The sequence below is a fragment of the Carassius gibelio genome, chromosome B11 (genome assembly GCF_023724105.1).
Source record: "Carassius gibelio isolate Cgi1373 ecotype wild population from Czech Republic chromosome B11, carGib1.2-hapl.c, whole genome shotgun sequence".
Lineage (NCBI taxonomy): Eukaryota > Metazoa > Chordata > Actinopteri > Cypriniformes > Cyprinidae > Carassius > Carassius gibelio.
In genome coordinates, this window is record NC_068406.1 from 6192285 (window position 1) to 6200875 (window position 8591).

Here is an 8591-nt window from a genome sequence, read left to right on the forward strand (position 1 = left end):
CTTTCATACTGGCTCACACCAGAGTGTCCCATCACCCAGTATAGGGCTCTAACAGTCAGGGCTCTAATGTCCCGGGCTCTATTACCCAGGGCCTAAGTGGTTAAGGTCAGGGTTGGTTTTTGGGAGGAGATTTTAAACTATATACAAGTACACAAGCCTTTTATCGCGACGTTTCGACAGCTTTCTGTGTCTTCTTCAGGCATGACTTGTGTAAAATAAATGTTTTTCTCTCTGAGCTCAATTTAATTTTTTAATTTTATTTCTAAACACCATGTATGTGGTGGAGCAAAAAATCAACTGTCATCCTCTTCTCACTCGGGAGCTGTGTGTGCAGCTTCTTATACCCGAGCAGGGCCTAGGCTCCTCCCCTCTGTTTATTTTTGAATTTTTAAATTTTTCTAATTTTTCAGAGCCTTTTCTTTGAATATATCAAGCACTTTTAAGTGCATTTTTTGAATTCAAGCACTCTTTCATCTTCCCTTACACTCTTATAAGTTTACTTTTTTTTGTTTTAGTGTACACTTTTTTGTGTTACTAACTTCACAGACCCATTTATTTATGTTTCACTTTCACACACTTATTTGTGTTTTTAGCACCCCCTTTGTTTTATTTTACAACACATTTTTTTTGTGTTATGTATCACTCACGGCACCCCCATTGTCTTTTCAACATCAACTGTGCTTTCATTCAAAAAAATACACCTTTTTGTGCTATGATACATCCCTCTTTCTAGCTCACTACTGTACATTTTTGTGTATCACATTTAAACCAACTATATACAAATTCTGTTTACATGACTCTTAACCCATATATATCTTTTTTGATTTTTTACAGATGGAGACATCCAGTATGGTTTTCCGTAAAGGGAGACCAGCGAGGCCCAGAGAGAGAGGCACGGGCTGAGTTAGGTAAGTAGAGATACCAGAACCAACGCCCAAAGGGCATCGGACTGGGTTGTGCACTGTCCATCCCACCCATGGTCACCAAGCAGGCTCCACTTTCATACTGGCTCACACCAGAGTGTCCCATCACCCAGTATAGGGCTCTAACAGTCAGGGCTCTAATGTCCCGGGCTCTATTACCCAGGGCCTAAGTGGTTAAGGTCAGGGTTGGTTTTTGGGAGGAGATTTTAAACTATATACAAGTACACAAGCCTTTTATCGCGACGTTTCGACAGCTTTCTGTGTCTTCTTCAGGCATGACTTGTGTAAAATAAATGTTTTTCTCTCTGAGCTCAATTTAATTTTTTAATTTTATTTCTAAACACCATGTATGTGGTGGAGCAAAAAAATCAACTGTCATCCTCTTCTCACTCGGGAGCTGTGTGTGCAGCTTCTTATACCCCGAGCAGGGCCTAGGCTCCTCCCCTCTGTTTATTTTTGAATTTTTAAATTTTTCTAATTTTTCAGAGCCTTTTCTTTGAATATATCAAGCACTTTTAAGTGCATTTTTTGAATTCAAGCACTCTTTCATCTTCCCTTACACTCTTATAAGTTTACTTTTTTTGTTTTAGTGTACACTTTTTTGTGTTACTAACTTCACAGACCCATTTATTTATGTTTCACTTTCACACACTTATTTGTGTTTTTAGCACCCCCTTTGTTTTATTTTACAACACATTTTTTTGTGTTATGTATCACTCACGGCACCCCCATTGTCTTTTCAACATCAACTGTGCTTTCATTCAAAAAAATACACCTTTTTGTGCTATGATACATCCCTCTTTCTAGCTCACTACTGTACATTTTTGTGTATCACATTTAAACCAACTATATACAAATTCTGTTTACATGACTCTTAACCCATATATATCTTTTTTGATTTTTTACAGATGGAGACATCCAGTATGGTTTTCCGTAAAGGGAGACCAGCGAGGCCCAGAGAGAGAGGCACGGGCTGAGTTAGGTAAGTAGAGATACCAGAACCAACGCCCAAAGGCATCGGACTGGGTTGTGCACTGTCCATCCCACCCATGGTCACCAAGCAGGCTCCACTTTCATACTGGCTCACACCAGAGTGTCCCATCACCCAGTATAGGGCTCTAACAGTCAGGGCTCTAATGTCCCGGGCTCTATTACCCAGGGCCTAAGTGGTTAAGGTCAGGGTTGGTTTTTGGGAGGAGATTTTTAAACTATATACAAGTACACAAGCCTTTTATCGCGACGTTTCGACAGCTTTCTGTGTCTTCTTCAGGCATGACTTGTGTAAAATAAATGTTTTTCTCTCTGAGCTCAATTTAATTTTTTAATTTTATTTCTAAACACCATGTATGTGGTGGAGCAAAAAATCAACTGTCATCCTCTTCTCACTCGGGAGCTGTGTGTGCAGCTTCTTATACCCCGAGCAGGGCCTAGGCTCCTCCCCTCTGTTTATTTTTGAATTTTTAAATTTTTCTAATTTTTCAGAGCCTTTTCTTTGAATATATCAAGCACTTTTAAGTGCATTTTTTGAATTCAAGCACTCTTTCATCTTCCCTTACACTCTTATAAGTTTACTTTTTTTTGTTTTAGTGTACACTTTTTTGTGTTACTAACTTCACAGACCCATTTATTTATGTTTCACTTTCACACACTTATTTGTGTTTTTAGCACCCCTTTGTTTTATTTTACAACACATTTTTTTGTGTTATGTATCACTCACGGCACCCCCATTGTCTTTTCAACATCAACTGTGCTTTCATTCAAAAAAATACACCTTTTTGTGCTATGATACATCCCTCTTTCTAGCTCACTACTGTACATTTTTGTGTATCACATTTAAACCAACTATATACAAATTCTGTTTACATGACTCTTAACCCATATATATCTTTTTTGATTTTTTACAGATGGAGACATCCAGTATGGTTTTCCGTAAAGGGAGACCAGCGAGGCCCAGAGAGAGAGGCACGGGCTGAGTTAGGTAAGTAGAGATACCAGAACCAACGCCCAAAGGGCATCGGACTGGGTTGTGCACTGTCCATCCCACCCATGGTCACCAAGCAGGCTCCACTTTCATACTGGCTCACACCAGAGTGTCCCATCACCCAGTATAGGGCTCTAACAGTCAGGGCTCTAATGTCCCGGGCTCTATTACCCAGGGCCTAAGTGGTTAAGGTCAGGGTTGGTTTTTGGGAGGAGATTTTAAACTATATACAAGTACACAAGCCTTTTATCGCGACGTTTCGACAGCTTTCTGTGTCTTCTTCAGGCATGACTTGTGTAAAATAAATGTTTTTCTCTCTGAGCTCAATTTAATTTTTTAATTTTATTTCTAAACACCATGTATGTGGTGGAGCAAAAAATCAACTGTCATCCTCTTCTCACTCGGGAGCTGTGTGTGCAGCTTCTTATACCCCGAGCAGGGCCTAGGCTCCTCCCCTCTGTTTATTTTTGAATTTTTAAATTTTTCTAATTTTTCAGAGCCTTTTCTTTGAATATATCAAGCACTTTTAAGTGCATTTTTTGAATTCAAGCACTCTTTCATCTTCCCTTACACTCTTATAAGTTTACTTTTTTTTGTTTTAGTGTACACTTTTTTGTGTTACTAACTTCACAGACCCATTTATTTATGTTTCACTTTCACACACTTATTTGTGTTTTTAGCACCCCTTTGTTTTATTTTACAACACATTTTTTTGTGTTATGTATCACTCACGGCACCCCCCATTGTCTTTTCAACATCAACTGTGCTTTCATTCAAAAAAATACACCTTTTTGTGCTATGATACATCCCTCTTTCTAGCTCACTACTGTACATTTTTGTGTATCACATTTAAACCAACTATATACAAATTCTGTTTACATGACTCTTAACCCATATATATCTTTTTTGATTTTTTACAGATGGAGACATCCAGTATGGTTTTCCGTAAAGGGAGACCAGCGAGGCCCAGAGAGAGAGGCACGGGCTGAGTTAGGTAAGTAGAGATACCAGAACCAACGCCCAAAGGGCATCGGACTGGGTTGTGCACTGTCCATCCCACCCATGGTCACCAAGCAGGCTCCACTTTCATACTGGCTCACACCAGAGTGTCCCATCACCCAGTATAGGGCTCTAACAGTCAGGGCTCTAATGTCCCGGGCTCTATTACCCAGGGCCTAAGTGGTTAAGGTCAGGGTTGGTTTTTGGGAGGAGATTTTAAACTATATACAAGTACACAAGCCTTTTATCGCGACGTTTCGACAGCTTTCTGTGTCTTCTTCAGGCATGACTTGTGTAAAATAAATGTTTTTCTCTCTGAGCTCAATTTAATTTTTTAATTTTATTTCTAAACACCATGTATGTGGTGGAGCACAAAAAATCAACTGTCATCCTCTTCTCACTCGGGAGCTGTGTGTGCAGCTTCTTATACCCCGAGCAGGGCCTAGGCTCCTCCCCTCTGTTTATTTTTGAATTTTTAAATTTTTCTAATTTTTCAGAGCCTTTTCTTTGAATATATCAAGCACTTTTAAGTGCATTTTTTGAATTCAAGCACTCTTTCATCTTCCCTTACACTCTTATAAGTTTACTTTTTTTTGTTTTAGTGTACACTTTTTTGTGTTACTAACTTCACAGACCCATTTATTTATGTTTCACTTTCACACACTTATTTGTGTTTTTAGCACCCCTTTGTTTTATTTTACAACACATTTTTTTGTGTTATGTATCACTCACGGCACCCCCATTGTCTTTTCAACATCAACTGTGCTTTCATTCAAAAAAATACACCTTTTTGTGCTATGATACATCCCTCTTTCTAGCTCACTACTGTACATTTTTGTGTATCACATTTAAACCAACTATATACAAATTCTGTTTACATGACTCTTAACCCATATATATCTTTTTTGATTTTTTACAGATGGAGACATCCAGTATGGTTTTCCGTAAAGGGAGACCAGCGAGGCCCAGAGAGAGAGGCACGGGCTGAGTTAGGTAAGTAGAGATACCAGAACCAACGCCCAAAGGGCATCGGACTGGGTTGTGCACTGTCCATCCCACCCATGGTCACCAAGCAGGCTCCACTTTCATACTGGCTCACACCAGAGTGTCCCATCACCCAGTATAGGGCTCTAACAGTCAGGGCTCTAATGTCCCGGGCTCTATTACCCAGGGCCTAAGTGGTTAAGGTCAGGGTTGGTTTTTGGGAGGAGATTTTAAACTATATACAAGTACACAAGCCTTTTATCGCGACGTTTCGACAGCTTTCTGTGTCTTCTTCAGGCATGACTTGTGTAAAATAAATGTTTTTCTCTCTGAGCTCAATTTAATTTTTTAATTTTATTTCTAAACACCATGTATGTGGTGGAGCAAAAAATCAACTGTCATCCTCTTCTCACTCGGGAGCTGTGTGTGCAGCTTCTTATACCCCGAGCAGGGCCTAGGCTCCTCCCCTCTGTTTATTTTTGAATTTTTAAATTTTTCTAATTTTTCAGAGCCTTTTCTTTGAATATATCAAGCACTTTTAAGTGCATTTTTTGAATTCAAGCACTCTTTCATCTTCCCTTACACTCTTATAAGTTTACTTTTTTTTGTTTTAGTGTACACTTTTTTGTGTTACTAACTTCACAGACCCATTTATTTATGTTTCACTTTCACACACTTATTTGTGTTTTTAGCACCCCTTTGTTTTATTTTACAACACATTTTTTTGTGTTATGTATCACTCACACGGCACCCCCATTGTCTTTTCAACATCAACTGTGCTTTCATTCAAAAAAATACACCTTTTTGTGCTATGATACATCCCTCTTTCTAGCTCACTACTGTACATTTTTGTGTATCACATTTAAACCAACTATATACAAATTCTGTTTACATGACTCTTAACCCATATATATCTTTTTTGATTTTTTACAGATGGAGACATCCAGTATGGTTTTCCGTAAAGGGAGACCAGCGAGGCCCAGAGAGAGAGGCACGGGCTGAGTTAGGTAAGTAGAGATACCAGAACCAACGCCCAAAGGGCATCGGACTGGGTTGTGCACTGTCCATCCCACCCATGGTCACCAAGCAGGCTCCACTTTCATACTGGCTCACACCAGAGTGTCCCATCACCCAGTATAGGGCTCTAACAGTCAGGGCTCTAATGTCCCGGGCTCTATTACCCAGGGCCTAAGTGGTTAAGGTCAGGGTTGGTTTTTGGGAGGAGATTTTAAACTATATACAAGTACACAAGCCTTTTATCGCGACGTTTCGACAGCTTTCTGTGTCTTCTTCAGGCATGACTTGTGTAAAATAAATGTTTTTCTCTCTGAGCTCAATTTAATTTTTTAATTTTATTTCTAAACACCATGTATGTGGTGGAGCAAAAAATCAACTGTCATCCTCTTCTCACTCGGGAGCTGTGTGTGCAGCTTCTTATACCCCGAGCAGGGCCTAGGCTCCTCCCCTCTGTTTATTTTTGAATTTTTAAATTTTTCTAATTTTTCAGAGCCTTTTCTTTGAATATATCAAGCACTTTTAAGTGCATTTTTTGAATTCAAGCACTCTTTCATCTTCCCTTACACTCTTATAAGTTTACTTTTTTTTGTTTTAGTGTACACTTTTTTGTGTTACTAACTTCACAGACCCATTTATTTATGTTTCACTTTCACACACTTATTTGTGTTTTTAGCACCCCTTTGTTTTATTTTACAACACATTTTTTTGTGTTATGTATCACTCACGGCACCCCCATTGTCTTTTCAACATCAACTGTGCTTTCATTCAAAAAAATACACCTTTTTGTGCTATGATACATCCCTCTTTCTAGCTCACTACTGTACATTTTTGTGTATCACATTTAAACCAACTATATACAAATTCTGTTTACATGACTCTTAACCCATATATATCTTTTTTGATTTTTTACAGATGGAGACATCCAGTATGGTTTTCCGTAAAGGGAGACCAGCGAGGCCCAGAGAGAGAGGCACGGGCTGAGTTAGGTAAGTAGAGATACCAGAACCAACGCCCAAAGGGCATCGGACTGGGTTGTGCACTGTCCATCCCACCCATGGTCACCAAGCAGGCTCCACTTTCATACTGGCTCACACCAGAGTGTCCCATCACCCAGTATAGGGCTCTAACAGTCAGGGCTCTAATGTCCCGGGCTCTATTACCCAGGGCCTAAGTGGTTAAGGTCAGGGTTGGTTTTTGGGAGGAGATTTTAAACTATATACAAGTACACAAGCCTTTTATCGCGACGTTTCGACAGCTTTCTGTGTCTTCTTCAGGCATGACTTGTGTAAAATAAATGTTTTTCTCTCTGAGCTCAATTTAATTTTTTAATTTTATTTCTAAACACCATGTATGTGGTGGAGCAAAAAATCAACTGTCATCCTCTTCTCACTCGGGAGCTGTGTGTGCAGCTTCTTATACCCCGAGCAGGGCCTAGGCTCCTCCCCTCTGTTTATTTTTGAATTTTTAAATTTTTCTAATTTTTCAGAGCCTTTTCTTTGAATATATCAAGCACTTTTAAGTGCATTTTTTGAATTCAAGCACTCTTTCATCTTCCCTTACACTCTTATAAGTTTACTTTTTTTTTGTTTTAGTGTACACTTTTTTGTGTTACTAACTTCACAGACCCATTTATTTATGTTTCACTTTCACACACTTATTTGTGTTTTTAGCACCCCTTTGTTTTATTTTACAACACATTTTTTTGTGTTATGTATCACTCACGGCACCCCCATTGTCTTTTCAACATCAACTGTGCTTTCATTCAAAAAAATACACCTTTTTGTGCTATGATACATCCCTCTTTCTAGCTCACTACTGTACATTTTTGTGTATCACATTTAAACCAACTATATACAAATTCTGTTTACATGACTCTTAACCCATATATATCTTTTTTGATTTTTTACAGATGGAGACATCCAGTATGGTTTTCCGTAAAGGGAGACCAGCGAGGCCCAGAGAGAGAGGCACGGGCTGAGTTAGGTAAGTAGAGATACCAGAACCAACGCCCAAAGGGCATCGGACTGGGTTGTGCACTGTCCATCCCACCCATGGTCACCAAGCAGGCTCCACTTTCATACTGGCTCACACCAGAGTGTCCCATCACCCAGTATAGGGCTCTAACAGTCAGGGCTCTAATGTCCCGGGCTCTATTACCCAGGGCCTAAGTGGTTAAGGTCAGGGTTGGTTTTTGGGAGGAGATTTTAAACTATATACAAGTACACAAGCCTTTTATCGCGACGTTTCGACAGCTTTCTGTGTCTTCTTCAGGCATGACTTGTGTAAAATAAATGTTTTTCTCTCTGAGCTCAATTTAATTTTTTAATTTTATTTCTAAACACCATGTATGTGGTGGAGCAAAAAATCAACTGTCATCCTCTTCTCACTCGGGAGCTGTGTGTGCAGCTTCTTATACCCCGAGCAGGGCCTAGGCTCCTCCCCTCTGTTTATTTTTGAATTTTTAAATTTTTCTAATTTTCAGAGCCTTTTCTTTGAATATATCAAGCACTTTTAAGTGCATTTTTTGAATTCAAGCACTCTTTCATCTTCCCTTACACTCTTATAAGTTTACTTTTTTTTGTTTTAGTGTACACTTTTTTGTGTTACTAACTTCACAGACCCATTTATTTATGTTTCACTTTCACACACTTATTTGTGTTTTTAGCACCCCTTTGTTTTATTTTACA